Source organism: Eurosta solidaginis, chromosome 1 (genome assembly GCF_040869045.1).
Source record: "Eurosta solidaginis isolate ZX-2024a chromosome 1, ASM4086904v1, whole genome shotgun sequence".
NCBI lineage: Eukaryota > Metazoa > Arthropoda > Insecta > Diptera > Tephritidae > Eurosta > Eurosta solidaginis.
In genome coordinates this window covers 160,886,376-160,906,563 of record NC_090319.1, presented here as the reverse complement: position 1 = coordinate 160,906,563, position 20,188 = coordinate 160,886,376, and the positions used below count along the sequence as shown (strand labels likewise).

General features: G+C 41.1%; 1 protein-coding gene across 3 annotated transcripts in view; it reads right to left on the bottom strand.

The window, feature by feature from the left end:
• l(3)80Fg (dnaJ homolog subfamily C member 16 l(3)80Fg) overlaps positions 1-20,188 on the bottom strand; it is a 2,137,133-nt gene that overhangs the window by 1,762,599 nt on the left and 354,346 nt on the right. The window lies entirely within an intron of this gene.

The window sequence follows — 20,188 nt, the reverse complement described above, 5'->3', positions numbered from 1 at the left end:
CTTGTAAAAGCTGTGGCTTGACGGAACTGACTGGGACGAACAGGTGAAACCCCTCCGCCTCGTAAAGTGGACGCAGTTCGCACATAACCTCCACGCCGTAACATGGATTCAAATTACTCGTTGGGTCAATTACTCCCCTGACCAACCCATGGAGCTGCATGGCTTTTGCGACGCGTCGGAGAAAGCTTATTGCGCCAGCATTTATGTCCGAACGACGGTAGGACAAAACACAACCTCTCATCTCCTAGTATCTAAAAGCAAAGTGGCACCCCTTAAATCCACCAGCTTGCCACGGTTGGAATTGTGTGGAGCTCTGCTCCTAGCGAAGCTAGTCTCCGTCGTTCAATCCCAACTCAATCTCAGCCCGCATACCTTAACGATATGGTCGGACTCCGAAATAGTTCTCGCGTGGCTAGAAAAGCCCCCCTATACATGGAGAACTTTCGTAGCAAATCGAACCGCGCAAATAATCGATCTGGTTGGAAACGCCACTTGGCGACATGTACTCAGTTCCGAAAACCCCGCCGACATGGGCACAAGAGGATGCAAACCTCTTGATTTGGCAGCTTCCTCCATGTGGTGGAAAGGCCCAGAATGGCTCATCAGTCCCCCGGAATCATGGCCCAAAGACTTGCGTCCACCCGAAGTCCGCCGAATCGAAGCATTACATGCCAGCGAAGAAGAACCCGACATTCTGGATAGATGTTCCTCGTTTCCGCGTGCCCTGAGAGTTTTAACTCACGTGTTGCGCTTCAGACGCACCCTTAAAACCAGCTCGGGCCACATACCGACTTCCCCTTTAACCCTTACCCACGACGACTTCCGAAACACGAAACTCAAGCTAATCGCCTTAACTCAGTCCCGATATTTCCCAAAGGAAAAGGCATCGTTGTTAGCATCGAAGCCTATCGACAAACGGAGCCCCCTTCTCACCCTTAATCCATATTTGGATGAAGATGGATTGCTCCGAGTCCGCGGTCGCCTAGTTGACTCAACACTAACCTACAACGAAAGTCACCCCATTATTATCCCGGAAAAATCCCGATATGCTGCACTTCCTGCATGAACTTTTCTTGCACGCCGAAGTCCGTCTCATGCAGCAAACGATTAGACAAGAACTTTACATTCCTCGGCTCAAGCCACTCATCAAAAAATGCATTTTTCAATGTAAAACATGCACCGTCCACAAGCAGCAAATGCGCTCCCAATTAATGGCACCGCAACGGGTGTTGATTTTGCTGACCCTTTTTTGATAAAAACATCCATGCTAAAATCTTCTACCCTCGTGAAGGGTTACGTGGCCGTTTTTGTTTGCTTCACGACAAAAGCGGTACATCTCGAGTTGTGCTCAGCCTTTCTGGCTGCATTTTCCCGTTTTGTTGGACGTCGAGGCTATCCCGCAACTATGATGAGCGATAATGGCACAACCTTTGTAGGTGCCAAAAGAGCTACGGGAAAGGAATTTGTGACCTTCTCCAACAAAGTATCCCAAGAAGTCGTCAAAAAATACGCCGCTCAAGGCATAAAATGGAAGTTTATCCCACCCGGCGCCCCGCATATGGGCGGCTTATGGGAGGCTGCGGTCAAAAGTTTCAAAACCCACCTCAAGAAAACAGTCGGACCTCATAAATTCACTTTCGAGGAATTTACCACCCTGCTGATACGAATAGAGGCCGTGTTAAACTCACGCCCCATCTCCCCGCTACTCAGGATCCCTCTGACTTTACCGCGCGATTTGACTGCGTGAGCGATCAGAAGTGTTTCTCTGCACCTGTGCAAATAAATAACAACATCACCGTTAACTCGCATTTTTGTTCTCATTGTTTGCATTCCCACTGTGTTTGCATGCATTTTTCTTTGTTATAATTTTGTTTTTTCTTTCCAAAAAACAATTGAACATTGAAGTAGCCAACAACAAGGGCGCCGTTTGGTGCTAAAAAAAAACAAAAATGCTTGACGAAAACAACGATTATCCAGTCATAGACATACAATGGCAAAGCGTACCAATGGGTAAAAAACGACCACATGGAGGTTCACCTCTAAATTGGAAAATACCAGCATTACTCGATACACCTGGAACATCTAATAGTGCCAACAGCTTTGACCTGCTAAGAGATGACCACAATCTTGACAACGAAAATCATAAAAATGCAGCTGCAATGGAAGCTTTTAGTGATGAAATTAATGATAATGCTAATATGAACAATAACATTGAAGGTGAAATCATTGTTAAGCCGCCGCCAATATTTCTTTCTGATGTCAATGATATTAGTGGCATGATGTCATATATTTGTAAGTGTATCCAGAAAGACAGTTTCAGCTATAAATCTCAAAGAGATGGACACGTAAGGGTTCTAGTTAAGTCTGTGAATACCTATAGACAATTAGTAGATTGCTTAAGAAAAGATAGCATTAAATTTCACACCTATCAGTTAAAGCAAGACAGGGCATTTAGAGTTGTTGTTAAAAACTTGCACTACTCTACTCCAACTGAATTCATCAAGCAAGAAATTGAAAATCTGGGTTACCGGGTGAGAAGCGTTAATATAATTAAGAGTCGTATCACCAAGGAGCCTTTAAATATGTTCTTCATTGATCTTGAGCCAAACAACAAAAACTCTGATATATATCGAATCAAACATATTGACAATGCTGTTGTCAAGGTGGAACAGCCAATAAAAGTGAATGACATAGTGCAATGCTTTCGATGCCAGGAATTTGGGCACACCAAGTCCTATTGCACAAAAAGCTACAAATGTGTGAAATGCTCTTTAGACCATCATACAAATGACTGCCCTAAAAGTAAAGAGTTACCTGTAAAGTGTGCCAATTGTTTTGAAAGTCATGCTGCTAGTTATAAAGGTTGCAGGGTGTATCAGGAACTGGTAGTACGTAAAGACATCCCGTTACGTAATAATACACAGCAAAAAAATACAAATTCTATCGAACCAACAAAGTTTCAAAACACAAACCAACATGAGAGCCAGCCCACATACGCACAAGCGCTTCAAGGCAACCATGGATCCAAGGACGACAATCCATTTGAAAGAATTGAAACCTTTCTTGCCAAGCAATTTGAATTAACAAACAATCTCTTAAATATGATAACTCTTTTAATTAACCAATTATGCAAATAGATTTACGTATTGCAATTTGGAATTCCAATGGTCTTTCTAACCACAAAGATGAAATACAAGCATTTTTGAAATCAAACAATATTGATATTATATTAATATCTGAAACACACTTTACTAATAGATCTTTTCTTAAAATAAACTGCTATGACCTGATTTATGCAAATCACCCAGATAACAAAGCTCATGGAGGATCAGCAATAATCATAAAAATCAGCATTAATCACAGGGTTATGCATAGCGTGAGTAGCAACGCTATACAAGCTGCTTGCATCCAAGTGAAGTGCTTACACTTTGACTTAAGTTTATTAGCCGTGTATTTTCCACCAAGATTCTCTATAAATTGCAAAGAATACTGGGACTTTTTTCATAAACTTGGGACAAGATTTATTGCTGGTGGTGATTACAATGCCAAACATCCCTGGTGGGGGTCAAGACTAATTAATCCAAAAGGCAGGCAACTTTATAAGTGCATAACTCATAATAATCTCTCCACGCTATCTACAGGAAAACCAACCTACTGACCTACTGATCCTATGAAGATTCCTGACCTACTAGATTTCATTGTATACTCAGGTATACCCCAGCACAAATTAAGTATAGCTGAAAGCTTTGACATCAGTTCGGATCACTCGGCAATTATTGTAACCTACAACTCCGTGTCCATAAAATTTAATTTCCCTTACAAGGTTATTACATCGAAGACTGATATTACTGCGTTCAAAAACTGGCTTGAAAATAATATTGATATAAATGTGTTTCTAAAAACTGGCACTGGAATAGACCTTGTGCTCGAAACGTTGACCAACAAGATACATGAAGCCGGACTGTACTTTACGCCACCACCAAAAGATATTACAAGAAGTAGCGACTTTATATCAGTAGAAATTAGACGACTTATAAAACATAAACGAGGTTTGAGGAAAAAATGGCAAACAAGCCAAAGTCCTGAGGACAAAACAACGCTACACAAGGCTAGAAACGAGCTTAGGAAACGACTGGCCGAATTAAGAAATGAATCAACAGCTGATTTCCTAAAAAATCTCGATCCCTTTACACATGATTTTGAATACTCCCTTTGGAGAGCTACGCGATATCTAAAGCGTCCTACTAGAAGAAATGTTGCCATTAAAGACAACAATGGAGTTTAGTGCCGGTCAAATGAAGACAAAGTGGAGGCATTTGCACAACACCTCTATACAGTGTTCCAACCCAATCCCGATGGTGATAGAATAAACGAAGAAATTTCAAATTTCCTAGATGCGCCATGCCAAATGAGTCTTCCAATAAGCCGTATTAGCACAATAGAAGTAGAACTAGAGATTAAAAACATTAGTAGCAAAAAATCACCAGGATATGACAAAATAGATGGAAAAACTTTCAAAACCCTGCCCCAAAAGTGTATTCAACTATTAACGCGTATATACAACGCAATTCTAAGACTTGACCACTATCCAACGCAGTGGAAATGTGCAGAAGTTATCATGATACAGAAGACCAATAAACCTGAAAACATCACGTCTTCATACCGACCGATAAGTTTGCTGGTAACATTCTCCAAAGTATTTGAAAGAATACTTTTGAGAAGAATGTTACCAGTACTGGACAAGAATAATATAATACCGGAACACCAGTTTGGGTTTAGAAGGGGTCATGGAACAGTAGTGCAATGCCACCGAGTTATCAACGATATTACAGAGGTGCTGGAAAGCAAAAAGTACTGTACAGCAGTTTTCCTTGACATACAACAGGCTTTTGATCGTGTCTGGCATAAGGGAATTCTATACAAAATAAAGAAAATACTACCGGCTTCGTACTATTTGTTACTAAAATCATATTTAACCAACCAGAAATTCTATGTTGTAAATCAAGGCGTAACATCTAATATATACTCCATAAATGCTGGTGAGCCGCAGGGTAGCCTGCTGGGTCCGGTATTGTATACAATATTCACTGCCGATTTGCCCGTGTTGGCAGATGTAAACATTGCCACGTATGCTGACGATACAGCTATAATTGCAACATCCCTGACACCAGAAGACGCGTCACTGAGTATACAGAAAGAGCTTAATGAAGTAGAGAAATGGCTGCACAAATGGAAAATTAGAGTTAACCCCCAAAAATCTACGCATGTAACTTTCACTCTTAGAAGAGGAGACTGTCCTCCTGTTAATCTTTGTGGGACTCAAATACCACAAAATACGACAGTGAAATATCTTGGCGTACATCTTGACAGGAGGTTGACCTGGAGGCCGCATATAAATGCCAAAGTGAAGCAACTGAACCAAAAAACAAAAAAGATGTATTGGCTTCTTGGAAAAAAATCACAGCTAAGCCTGGAAAATAAAGTAAGAATCTATAAAGCAATCCTTCAACCGGTTTGGACTTATGCATTACAACTCTGGGGAACGGCAAGTCACTCAAACGTGGAAATAGTTCAACGTTATCAGTCGAAAACTTTAAGACTCATAACAGGTTCTCTTTGGTTTGTGAAAAATGAGGAAATACACAAAGACCTCAATATACCATATGTTAAAGAAGAAATATTAAAATATAGCAAAAAGTATGTTAATCGACTCGACAACCATTGAAATAATTTAGCCGTAAATCTCCTAGATAATAGTCAAAGTACACGAAGAGTAAAACGAGTCCATGTATTAGATTTACCAAATGAATAGTATAAGAGATCCTAACGTAAAAATGGCGTATAATGGTTAGTTTCAGTGGATACTAAACCATTTCTGTTAAGACCTAGGTTAAAATTACAAAATTATACCATTTGCTTATTGTCGTAAAGATAGATTGCAAATAAAAGTATATACAAAAAAAAAAAAAAAATCTTATAGTTACAATTATCAATACACCCCTCACTAAAGTCATATCGATACGACTCGTTTCAGGCGAACATGGATGTAACACCAACATCAACTCCAAGGTCAAGAACGTCGATACGCTCTCAGGTGGTGGTGGCTAGCAATCACGCCGAGCGCCAAAACAATAACTCCAACAATAATTACATGCAATGCCGCGTATGCGCTCGCCATCACGCGCTACGTCCTTGCCCACTCTTTCGGGGCGTGCAGCTGTCGCAGCGATGCCGCTCGAGCCTATGGGTATTGTACCATTGTCTGGCGCTATCACACGCGACGAGTGAATGTACGTCGCCCATTATGTGCCGCATTTGTGCACTTCCACACCACACCATGCTCCACCGGGCCCCACCACCACCAACCCCATCGAGCCATGCCGCAACAACATCTCAAGTGCCTCCGACACCCGCACCACATTCTAATTCTCGCCGCCGCCGCCAACGCCTACAACAACAAGCCGTCACCAGTCGTTATAATCCAATCACCGTCACTATCCCAAAAGCACGGACCGTTCGGTGCTCAGCAGCAGGCCTTCAGACGGCTTCACACCGAGGCAAAGTGGCAAACCTCCTCATGAACGAGGCCATCAGAGCTCTGGAGCAGCTCAGAGTGACCTTAGCCGGCTAACGCGCCTAGGCGGGGCCGGATGTTCAAGCGAGCGATTAGCGCACGCACCTTGAATTGATTTTACATATTGAATTTCCCTTTATGCATTGTATTTGTAGTTCTTAAATGACTCCCTCATGGGAACACACCTAAAACCTCAGCTACGTGGTTGGCAACGCGTGCGCTATTCGCTCGCCTGAACGAGCATCAGCTGTCAAACACTCATTGTTGACATTCTTCTTTTTAATAATTTTATTCACTAGAATTCTTTTTATCAACTCGAGTGTGACCTTTGCGCTAATTGAATGTTAATAAAAGAAAATGTAATTTAAACTTTAAAAGTTGACTCCAAGATCTATAAAATTAAAAATTGTCCAAATACCCATTAAAAGGAGTTCCAAGATTTGTGAAACTACACAAACCAGCTCACTATTTGCTGATACTCAGCGGGTTATAGACCATCAACTCCATTCGCCACCGTCGCCAGATACAGCCACATTGCCACCACCAAAGCACCACCACCATCATCGCCGCATCCGCAGAATCCTCATCCCGTAAAAGAAAGCACCCCTAACAGTAGCCGCTAAAGGAAGGTAACTTTGTATTGCCAGCCCCCTAAACAGCGGACTTTCATTAATTTTGAAAAAGCCAATTGGGAAGACTATACAACCTTTACAAATCAATCTTTTGCTGCTCTTCCCGCTCCGACTGATGTCCGGCAAGGTGAGCGTGCGTTCCGAAAGGTCATCGCTTCAGCTTCTGCACGCTTCATCCCGGCCAGTAGAATACCTGAAATCATACCGCATTTCCAAGCCGAAGCCGCAAATTTAGCAAGTGAACGTGCCCTTGCGAGACGCCTCAACCCTGGAGGCCCCTTATTAGGAGTCTTTACTTGGATATCATGCAGCTGGTTAATGAACATAAACGTATCAAATGGGAGGAGCATCCAAAGAACTGCAACCTGTCTGCGGGTGTTGGTGAACTGCCATATCCTTGTCTAATCCAACTAAACACAACGATAAAGTATATATAGCCTTCGGTGACAAAACTTTATCCGATCCGAAGAAATGCGCGAGCGTCTTTTGCCGGCAATTTATAATGCATTCTTCTGTAGACAAAGCCCGACGTCGTGCTAACAGACGAAACATAAACACGACGTCCCACCCATTACCAGAGGTTGAAGCAGCCATCCGTAAGGCCAAGCCCTCAAAGTCGATAGGCCCCGACGGAATAGCCATGCCAATGCTCAAACACCTTGGAGATAAGGGAATAAAATACCTCACACATGTTTTCAACCTGTCACTGGAATCCTTCTTTATTCCCGAAAAATGGAAAATGGCAAGGATAATCCCGCTACTAAAGCCTGGTAAACCAACTAACGAAGGCGAGTCTTATCGACCGATATCACTCCTTTCGCCAGTAGCTAAGACATTGGAAACCCTTCTGCTCCCTCATTTCAAGGCAAATCTTCGGCTAGCCACGCACCAACATGGTTTCCGTAAAATGCACAGCACCACTACCGCGCTCAATGCCATTAACACTCACAATAATTACGGATTAAATCAGCAAAAACCACATCATAGGACGGTGCTCGTGGCATTTGACCTGTCAATTTTGACACAGTCAGCCACGGCACGCTACTCCAAGACATAGAAGGCTCACACCTACCTTCTTGTCTAAAAGGATGGACCGCTAATTATCTGAGTGGTCGGCAGGCATCGGTTCAATTTAGGAACGAAATTTCTAAACCTAGAAAAATTAAACAGGGGGTTCCACAGGGTGGAGTCCTATCCCCGCTTATGTTTAATTTTATATCAAAACTCCCTTCCCCACCAGGAGTTACAATCATTTACTATGCTGACGACTGCACGATTATGGCTACAGGACCAGGCGCTTCAATTGATGAGTTAGTTTCTCTAATAAACAGCTATCTCCCCGATCTTTCCGGTTTCTCCACCTCGCGCAACTTGGCATTATCACCCACAAAGTCCACGGCCACCCTGTTTACGACGTGGAAGGAACAGATGTCGCAAATATTAGACGAACGCGTCGATGGTGTCACACTACCGACTGTCAGTAACCCAAAGATCTTAGGGGTAACGTTCGATAATACTCTAACCTTCAAGGCTCATGCCACCGAGATTGTTTCTAAAGTATAAAGTCGCAACAAAATCCTCAAGTAGCTTGCTGGCAGTACATGGGAAAAGATAAAGACACGTTGCTAACCACGTACAAAGCAATTGGCCGGCCTCCCATGAGCTAAGCGACACCAGTCTGGTGACACACTGGAAAAGGTTACAGACCTGTCAAAATTCTGCAATCAGAACTGCGACCGGACGTCTCCTCATGACCCCCGAATACCATTTACATAGTGAGGCCACAGAGCTCAATATTGAAGAGCACAACGAAATACTGAACAAGCAATTCTTGCTTAATCGTCACAAACCAGGACATCCTAGCAAACAACTGCTTGATTTAGCACCGCCTCCACGGCGATTAAGGGAACATCTCCTAAAGCACTATGACGAGTTCCGGCAACTGCCAACACAGCCGTTTGATCCAGGCAAGCATAAGCAGGCCCTTACCCAAATCCACACAGAATCGGTAAACGCCTTTGTGAGGACACGCCCGGTGAACTCCGTTATTAATATGCAATATCCCACCCTTGCAGAAGAAGAAAGCACACTACCAAAGGAGACACGAGTCACCCTGGCCCAACTTCGTTCTGGATACTGTAACAGGTTAAACTCTTACTTGTCCAGAATCAACCCCGACAAACGTAATGTATGCCCTGCATGTGATGTGTCCCCACATGAGACGAACCATCTTTTCAATTGTAATGTGGAACCTACGCCTGTAACACCTATCTCGCTAAAGTTCGCCCCTGTGGAAACCGCCAGTTTCCTTGGACTCCCGTTAGATGGCTTTGATAATATTTTGTGAGTGGTCGTGCCCATTGAATGGGGCGAAACACTGTTAATACAAAAACAACAACAGCGGGTGCATCCAATCCCAGCCGGATGGGCCCGAAAATGTTAATAAGCCAGGTTTGTCTGAAGAAAATAATTAGAACCAACTTTCTGTTAATCGTATTCCTCTTTATCGTCGATCGTATTGTAACGAATTTAGGGAAATTCCACTTATTCCAAACCTTCTGCTAACGTTCGAACCGCTAAATTGTCGAATAAATCACTCCAATATTTAGTATAGCAAACTGTTCTTAATTAAGATTACTTTGAGAGTAATACTTCACAATTATACTTCACAACCAATAGCGTGTTTAAATCAAAACTGATTACTGACTACTCAGCTTGCTCTGCTTTTATACTCTCGGTTTCCTCGTTCACCCATTTCTCCTAAGGTCTAGTAATTTCGTGAACTTCATGCTTGGTTACCAGCATATACATGTATATTTGTAGTTTGTATCCATATGCGTGTGTATATGTGAGTACTACTTCGGCTGATGATGACATGCGTGTGTATATGTGAGTACTACTTTGGCTGATGATGACATGCGTTTGTGAGTATCTCTCTGCTGCCTTGTATGTATGTGTGTACATGATGATTAATGTGTTTATGTAGCTTGCTTTAAGGTTTTTGTTGTTGTGCATTTATTTAGTGATGTCAAAATTCGTCACACTGCCCTTGACCTAAGTCGGATCGTCCCAATCAGACAAATTTCCTGATCTAAACGCTGCCAGCCTTTCCAAATGAACCACTTTCGTTTTGCTTCGTGGTTTGCCTGGTTTGTATGCGGTAAACTACATCGTTGATTCGTTTTACCATTTTGTATGGGCCTTCCCAATTACACTGCAATGTGGGGACAAGCCTTTTTTTCGTTGTGGGTTGTATAACAGCACCAAATCTCCTTCCTGAAAACCTTCCGATTCAATTGCATTATCGTATCTGGCTTTCATCTTATCACTCATAATCTCTGTTCGTTGCCTTGCAAAATCGTGTATTTCTCTCATCTCTTCTTCCAAGACACCAGTGGATTTCCTGACATTTCTCTCCGCATCGGCATATATCCCAAACTTCAAATCAGCTGGCAGTCGAAGGTCATTGCAAAAAATTACCTTTGCGGGAGTTTGGCCCGTTGTCTCGATCGGTAAGCCATCATCTTTATGGAACTTGTCGACTACTTTCCTTAAGTGCTCCTCCAAGGTTCTATTGAACCGTTCCACCATACCATCGGACTGATGATGCAATGCAGTTGTCCGTGTGTTCGAATGCCCAATTTCTTACACATTTCTTGAAACACCGCTGATTCGTAACTCCTGCCTTGGTCAGAATGTAACTCCATTGGTACACCATACCTTGCAACCCAATCGTTGTAACCGCTTCTGCTACTGTTTCCGCTTCTTGATTTGGGGTTGGGTATACCTCTGGCCATTTACTGAAATAATCCATAACGACCACTACGATTTGTTTCCGCGGTTACTAGTAGGAAATGGACCTGCGACATCCATGGCGATCCTTTCAAATGGTGCACCTTAAATATACTGCTTCATCTGGCCATGACTTCGTATTTAAGGCCCTTTGGCTCTGCTGCAAACCTCGCAGTTGGCTATCCACTCGGTGACCGATTGATGGCAACCAACCTAATAGAATCTCTGCTTAATTTTCTCGAGCGTCTTCGTAATTCCAAGATGACCTCCCCTTTCCTGGGAACAACTATCAGTTTATTCTTGCATTGACCATCCTCACTCTCCCATACTCGATGCAACCAACCGGATATCAATTCTAAACTGTTCCACTGTGCCCAATATGACTTCGCAATGGGACTCTCTGCAGACATCTCCTCTCTATTTGGTCTTTCGTTTCGTTCGAGCCCTTGCATAACATGTGACAGATCTGTATCTTCTAGCTGACACTTCCTTAGTTGTTCCTTGTCCCATTCTTCCGTATACGTTATAGTCATTAGCCGGACATCTATTATGTCTTCTTTAGCCTCAGCTTTTGAACAGTGTTTGCATTCCAAACTACATGGTCTTCGTGACACTGCATCAGCATTTCCATGGGCACTACCTTTTCGATCCTCAATGGATAAATCATAGCTTTGTAGTTGTTCAAGCAACCTTGAACATTTTTTCTTATTTACAAGATAATAGTAATTAACAGGTTCTTAAATACAGTCCACTATTAGACACTAGGGGGACTCATGTAACCGTATAAATGCCTTATAAAGTGTGTAAACGTATAAATTTATCTAGTGCGTAAACGAGCTGTCAAATTTTGTATGAAAAATCATTTACACAATTTGTATAAATTTACGCGCACATTTCATTGTGTAAACGCGGTAAACTCAAAGGAATGCAACCTTGCAGACATTACAGCAGGCATTTTCTTCAGAAATCTCCAAAATCTGCTAGTAAAGGCGTTTTAGTTTTGATTTTTCACTTAATCTTGGCATTTTTTAATTTGTATAACAATCAAAAAAATTTTGTTTGGCAATAATACAGCTGATAAACAATCAAGTTTATCAAGAGTATTACTAGGTGCGTTCATATAACATCGTGTGTAAATGGATATAATTTTACACCTTATAAGTTTATATGCTTTCATGAGTCCCCCTACTATATTTTAGCAATTGAGCGACCTATACAAACAAAGATAAGACATTACACACACCCATGCATACATAGATAGCAAAATGAACCTATGTAAATATGAGCGACCTACACAAACAAAGATAATGCATACGAGGTCGCTCATATAAACAAACAAATATATGAAAATAAATATAGCTAAAAATAAGATATCTACACACATATATATATACCTTCTAACATAAATATGTAAATTCCATATCTAAATAAACAGTATGCTAGACATTTGTTAACACAGCTATCATTAAAACTCAGTGTAGGTATTTTTATCTCCAAGCAATTAAACAAAAAGGGACCAACTGAAGATAAGAATCGGTCCCTTCACACAAACACATACATTTAGAATAGAAACATAATTTTAAGATTTTGTATATAAACTCCTGTAAATATTTCAATAAATCAGTAGTCTTACAAACTTTCAAAACAGTTGATCTCTTTATTCAACGAAATTGTTTCTGCCCCCCCAGGCGTAAGGCAGATTCAATTAAATAATTAACATTTTGTTTCTGCCCAACCTCCCCCCCCCCCCCCTCACAGTGGGAAGGCAGATTCAATTAAATATTTAACAGTAGTCGCTCGATCCACCGTACCAATTGCCCTTCTGGATTACGGAACTGCAAGAGCCATTTTAACGGCGTGATCTGTCCTGACGCGGAAACGCTGCGAGGTACTTGTGAAAATGTTTAATGTACTTTACCAATGCCAACAGCTCTCTCCGTGTAACGCCATAGTTCCTCTCTGGTTTTCCAATTGATCGGCTGTAATATGAAACTACCTTCTCCTGTCCATCGACCAGTTGTGATAAAACGCCTCGTATATAATATCCACTCGCATCCGTATCTAGAATAAATCTTGCTCCTGGAATCGGATATGCCACCATTGTGGCAGTGCACAAACGCTATTTCAATGTTTGGAAAGCTATTTCTTGCTCCTTCTATTGCTATGGGCTACGCTAGAAAAATTTGGTACAAATCGGCGGTAATATACACACAGACCAAGGAAACTTCTCAATTCATGTAGGTTCTGTGGTCTTTGCCAATCCTTTACAGCCTCTATCTTTTCATTCGCAGTGCAGATGCCCTCTGTCGTTACCTTGTGACCCAAATAACTTACTTCCTTTTTAAACAGCGAACACTTTTTCGGACTTAGTTTCAGACCAGCGCCAGCCAGGGCCGTAGAGAGAAAATCCGGGCCCGGGGCCAAACAATTTACGGGCCTCCTATAAAAAATCCACTAATACATTTGATTAATTTGAATTAATGACGTCTCATTCATTAATCATTATTGATGGATTACATCAAAAAAAAATGTTTGCCACATCAACTAAATGATTTTTGAACTACGAGCTGAAAATAAAATTAACACAGAATATTTACTGTTTATAGTATTTTATTGTAACGTAGAAATAAAATTCTCTTTTAACAGCCACATGTTGTTTTAAATAATCTTTTCTAGTTATTTGGCAATATTTTAATAAATTTCTGATAAATTTAATGATGATTATAAATTTTAATTATTCAATATAGAAGGTTCGGATATCAAAGAGTGGCTTTTCTTGCTTTTTTCGCTGCATATAAAAAAATTTTGCAGCGAAAAAAGCAAGAAAAGCCACTCTTTGATATCCGAACCTTCTATATTGAATAATTAAAATTTATAATCATCATTAAATTTATCAGAAATTTATTAAAATATTGCCAAATAACTAGAAAAGATTATTTAAAACAACATGTGGCTGTTAAAAGAGAATTTTATTTCTACGTTACAATAAAATACTATAAACAGTAAATATTCTGTGTTAATTTTATTTTCAGCTCGTAGTTCAAAAATCATTTAGTTGAAATCAAAATTTAACTGTCTTGCCAAAACGGATTCAACACAAAGCGTGGCAAGTCCTGAAACTCGCTCTTGATATGAACACGATCTATGAAAGTTGTTGATTTTTGAAAGGACGCTGAAGGAACTATATAGTGGACAGGTATAGTGCAAAAGATACGTAAAACAACACAAATGTTGGGGAAAATCGTATACAGATTTTGAACCTATGTAGATGGAATTTAGCAATTCCAATGGTGACAGACCTTTATCAAAATTTGCTTCGTAAATGTGTTTCAAGTGAATTATTTCGCATTCTAAGCTTTGAGAAATGTCCGACTTGTATTGTTCGACAAATTTTGCTGCGCTCGCCCGAGCCTTAGTTTCATCCATGTCTTCACATTGCCACAAAGAGAAAAACGTCTCGCTCAAATTTCTCAAATCGTTCAGTAATGCCAGTGATTACCGAATCAACGATCACCAGGAATGTATTGTTTTTAAAATCAGGCTCTGAATCGTCCGAAATCATCTAATTTAAATTATCTTCAGAACGTCTTTTGGGTTCTCTCTTTCGAATGTCCGGTAACTTTGGCGAGATGTTCAATTGAATAGCAACTGTTTTGCATTCGTTTAAAATTGTTTCCCATTGGTTCGTGATCAACTTCAAATCAGCTAATAAGGCATCTAGATGTCGGACCTCAACATCCTTGGTGGCGTCTCTAGCTTGGAGGACCACATTTCTTTCATTAATGGTAGTCAGTATTTTGAACCAAATTGAGGACAGCAAGATACATTCGAAATTATTGATGTACTTGAGAATGCCTGTAACATCTCCGTATGCTTGCGCAGTCAAATTTCGCTTTTGGCTGAAAGACTATGAGAGAGCTCGGTACATTTTTTTTGAGGCGTGCTGCTGAAAATAGTAAAACATTTTTGTACAACTCCGACGAAAGTATTTGCAGCCGTAGAACATTATGCAGCAATAACACCACATGAATTGAGACTGTGGGTTGCACAAGGCGAGTAATCAGCATTCGAGTTTTTGTCGATAATGTGCTCTGTTGTAAGCTCCTTTTATATTGGCGCCGTTGTCGTACCCTTGTGCACGAAAATCTTTTAATGGGATTTCATGTTTACCTAGAATATGGTAAATTAGATCAGTGATTTTGTGACCAGTTTTTTGGCTACAATTCACGGAAGCCAAAAACCGTTCTTGAATTGTAAAATTTGTTGCTTTCGAATTGAAATGGAGTTAGCGCAAAACGAAAGTAGTCAACGTGACTAGCATCAGGCATAACATCAACGATAATAGCAAAATACTTGGCTTTCTTACCTTGATCTAATATAGTTTCCCTCACGTGCTTTGCACAAATTTCTATAAACTCGTTCTGAATGTCTGGGGAAAGATAGTGAACTTGTAAGTGTTTGTGCTGCTGTTGTCAAATCCTAACTTTCTCCAAATTATCTCTAAGTATCGGATCATAATGGCTTATGCGATCTTAGATGCCCAAAAAATGTCCACCGTTTCGCCTTTGAAAGCTAGGGTCCTTTCACCCAAAAATAAAATAGTGTCCAAAATTCTATATAACATTTCTTTCCACTTTTGAGTTTCAGTAATTAGCTGTTCATTGATAATTGTATCAATTGTAGCCTCCTTTTGAATTAGATTTTGTAAAGATCGCCATTGAATATAACATTTAATGTGATCTTGAGTATTTTCGTGTGATGGCAGTTTATCGTATAGCTTCTTCCATACCTGGAATTTCGAATATCCGCACAATAAATTTTAGGTCGATTTAAAGTATTGGTGCTTAATAGACAACATGGTAGGCAATAAAAAGCATTGCTATTGGCATTCAACGCTAACCAGTCATGCTCCACTTTCTCACCATTTGGCAAGATTCTGTTTAACAACGAGGTAGGAAATGCCTCGTCATTACAATCACGTGGAAAAATAACAGGACACTTTTGATGACCTCGACGAATTATTTCGTTGACTTCTTCATATCGCAAAAACTCATTATTCACGGTACCGATATCGAAGTCGTTTAAATAATCTGGGCTTTGATACAGAGTTGGTGGTATTGTTGGAAGACTTTTTGAAGATGAACCTTCATCAGTGTCACCACGAAAACTTTAAGATTACGGATTCATGTAAACATACATTCCATTATCAATATTCGTTGCTTTTGAAATTCGGCTTAAAATTTGCACATGGAACAACTAAAGACTCTCCTGAATAAAAAAAAACTGTCTTAGTACCTCTAAATCGCGGCCCCCCTGAGAAACACATGTTTGTTTGATGTATTTATTGTCTCCTCAGGCCCAGGCAAAAAATCATTATCAATATTCGTTGCTTTTGCACATGGAACAACTAAAGACTCTCCTTAATACAAAAAAATGTCTTAGTACCTCTAAATCGCGGGCCCCCTGAGAAACACATGTTTGTTTGATGTTTTTATTGTCTCCTCAGGCCCAGGCAAAAAATCATTATCAATATTCGTTGCTTTTGCACATGGAACAACTAAAGACTCTCCTGAATAAAAAAAAAATGTCTTAGTACCTCTAAATCGAGGGCCCCCTGAGAAACACATTTTTGTGTGATGTTTTTATTGTCTCCACAGGCCCAGGCAAAAAATCATTATCAATATTCGTTGCTTTTGAAATTCGGCTTAAAATTTGCACATGGAACAACTAAAGACTCTCCTGAATTAAAAAAAAAAATGTCTTAGTACCTCTAAATCGCGGGCCCCCTGAGAAACACATGTTTGTTTGATGTTTTTATTGTCTCCACAGGCCCAGGCAAAAAATCATTATCAATATTCGTTGCTTTTGAAATTCGGCTTAAAATTTGCACATGGAACAACTAAAGACTCTCCTGAATAAAAAAAAAATTCTTAGTACCTCTTAATCGCGGCCCCCTGAGAAACACATTTTTGTTTGAGGTTTTATTGTCTCCTCAGGCCCAGGAAAAAAAGTCATTATCAATATTTGTTGCTTTTGGAATTCAGCTTAAAATTTGCACATAAAAAAAATGTCTTAGTACCTCTTAATCGCGGGCCCCCTGATAAACACATTTTTGTTTGAGGTTTTTATTGTCTCCTCAGGCCCAGGAAAAAAAATCATTATCAATATTCGTTGCTTTTGAAATTCAGCTTAAAGTTTGCACATGGAAGAACTAAAGACTCTCCTGAATTTAAAAAATGTCTTAGTACCTCTAAATCGCGGGCCCCCTGAGAAACACATGTTTGTTTGACGTTTTTATTGTCTCCTCAGGCCCACGCAAAAAGTCATTATCAATATTCGTTGCTTTTGCACATGGAACAACTAAAGACTCTCCTGAATTTAAAAAAAATGTCTTAGTACCTCTAAATCGCGGGCACCCTGAGAAACACATTTTTGTTTGAGGTTTTTATTGTCTCCTCAGGTCCAGGAAAAAAATCATTATCAATATTCGTTGCTTTTGAAATTCGGTTTAAAATTTGCACATGGAACAACGGAAGACTCTCCTGAATTAAAAAAAATGTCCTAGTACCTCTAAATCGCGGGCTCCCTGAGAAACCCCGGGGAATCCCCCCATCCCCCCCCCCTCTCGACGGGCCTGGCGCCAGCTATTCTCTGGAAAACTTCCTCTAAATTCTTAAGATGTTCGTCAAAGTTCTTTCCCAATACGATGATGTCGTCTAGGTACACTAAGCATGTTTTCCAATGTAGTCCTTTCAGTACCTGATCAATGAGTCTCTCAAAAGTAGGTGGTGCATTACATGGTGCAAAGGGCATTACTGTAAACTGCCAAAGACCATCTCCGACACTGAAGGCTGTTTTTTCCTTGTCTTCCTCCTTCAATTCCACTTGACAGTAGCCACTTTTAAAGACCAGTGTGTACCAGATAGTCCAGAGTGTCGTCAATTTTTGGCAATGGGTAGCTATCCTTTTTCGTGACGTCGTTCAACTTACGGTAGTCCACGCAAAACCTCATTTTCCATCCTTCTTCTTTACAAGTACTACCGGTGAGCTCCATGAACTAGCTGATGGTTCGATGACGCCGCTGTCGCTCATTTCTTGTATGATTGACTCACAACTTCCCGCTACGCCAGTGGAACACTACGTGGAGCTTGACTGATCGGTCTCGTGTCTGCAGTGTCAATTTTATGTTTCACAACGTTGCTGCAGCCTGGTTTGGAGCCATCTTGGTCAAATATGTTCGCGTACTTTAGGAGCAGTTGTTTTGCCTTACTCTGATAGTCTTCCTCTAGCCCCTCCGTCCATGCCGTGATGTCATTTGAAAGATCAGTATTACTAGTCGAAACGTGTTCCTGGAGCTGTTCACAGTTAATAACTACTTCAGTCTTTTGGCATCTTCCCAATATAGCTCCTTTGATCAGTTTGAGTGGTAACTTGAACTCATTGAGTACTCTTATCATAATACGTCCATCTTGTTTTGTCATTGCCAGGGTTTTACGTTCGGTGTTGATTTGTTTGCTGCTTCAACAACCCACAATTTTTTTGTCCCACAATCTCCATCAACCTTTGCCCAGATGACTGCTTCTGATTTTGGTGGTAGCTGACTCTTCCACCGGTACGCTCCGGTAACACAGCTCCATTAAGGTGCTAGCCCGACCATCTCGGGAACGATTTATATGGCCACATTAAACCTTCAGGCCATCCGTCCCCACCCCCAAGTTCCATGAGGAGCTTGGGGTCACCAGAGCCTCGTCTGTTAGTGAAACGGGAATCGCCGTTCGAAGCTGAGGTTGACAATTGGGTTTGGAGAAGCTATATATTGCGCTGGCAACTGAAAAGGTTGCGCTACACAACCCCTTGAATCTGGTATTTTAGTCGCGTCTTACGACAGGCATACCTACCGCGGGTATATTCTAACCCCCTAACCCGCTGGGGGCACTCGTTTACTGCTGTAGCCTCTCTCGTAGCCGACATTAAATGGCACATCCATCTTCTTATATCGCATCGTTTTGCTTTGCATGTCGATCTTGATGCCTTGGTCGATTAAGAAGTCCACTCCAATTATGATTTCATTCACAATCTCTGCCACTATAAAATTGTGTACTACTGTGACGTTCCCAATTGCGACTTCAGATGCTACTTCTCCTAGAACCGTGGTGTCTTCTCCAGTGGCTGTACGCAATCTTGCTCCATGCAATGGTCTTATCTCTTTGTTGACTAAATCCGCTCGAATGATGGAATGAGATGCACCCGTATCTATAGTCAGTAAACGTTCATTTCCATCCACATGTCCTCCGACAGTAAGATTGCTTGACTTTCTTCCAACTTGCGTTATAGAGATTATGGGGCATTCAATTGCGGGAGCCAGCTGTCGCCCCTTGCGGCTGACTCGCTTTAGTTTAACGATAGAGTGGACTTGAAGATTTGCTCATCTCCTTCAGCTCTGCGTTTACGGCCACCCACATTGTTGGAACTATTGCGACCGGTGCTGCAATGACGTGCAATAGGACCTGGGTTGCTGCACTTGAAACATTTCACAACTCGGGCATTTTTCTGTTGTGATCCCTTAAGTGCTTCCAAAATTGTGTCTACCCAATCTGGCCTTTCCACTTCCACACGATGAGCTTTGTATGCTGGTGTACTCAATAGTGAGGCAGTTTCCTAAGTCAATGCATGTGATATCGTTTCTGCGAATGTTGGCTTCTAATTTTTGCCCTTTCGGTGTATTCCACGGGTGCGTCGGCATTTGCCAACCTTTCAACATCCGAAGCAAACTCTCGCAAGGTGTCATAAGCTTTTTGGTAACGGTTTTGCAATTCTATTTGATATATCTGTTTCCTATGCTCGCTTCCGTAACGTCTCTCGACAGCGGCCATCAATGCTTCATAACTGTTCCGTTCGTACTCTGGAATAGTCTGTAAGATTTCAGCTGCAGGCCCTTTCAATGCCACGAACAATGCAGCAACTTTATCATCCGCATTCCAGTTGTTCACTGCTGACGTCTTCTCAAATTGTAGCTTAAAGACCTGGAAAGGAACAGAACCGTCAAAGGATGGTGTCTTCACCTTTGGATTACTCGCTGAAACTGCAGGGCGATTTATTTGCAAATCCTGTATACGACCTCTCAAAGCTTCTATCTCGGCATCATTTTTGTCCTCGAGCTGTACAACTTTTGTATCCTGTGCTTCCAGCT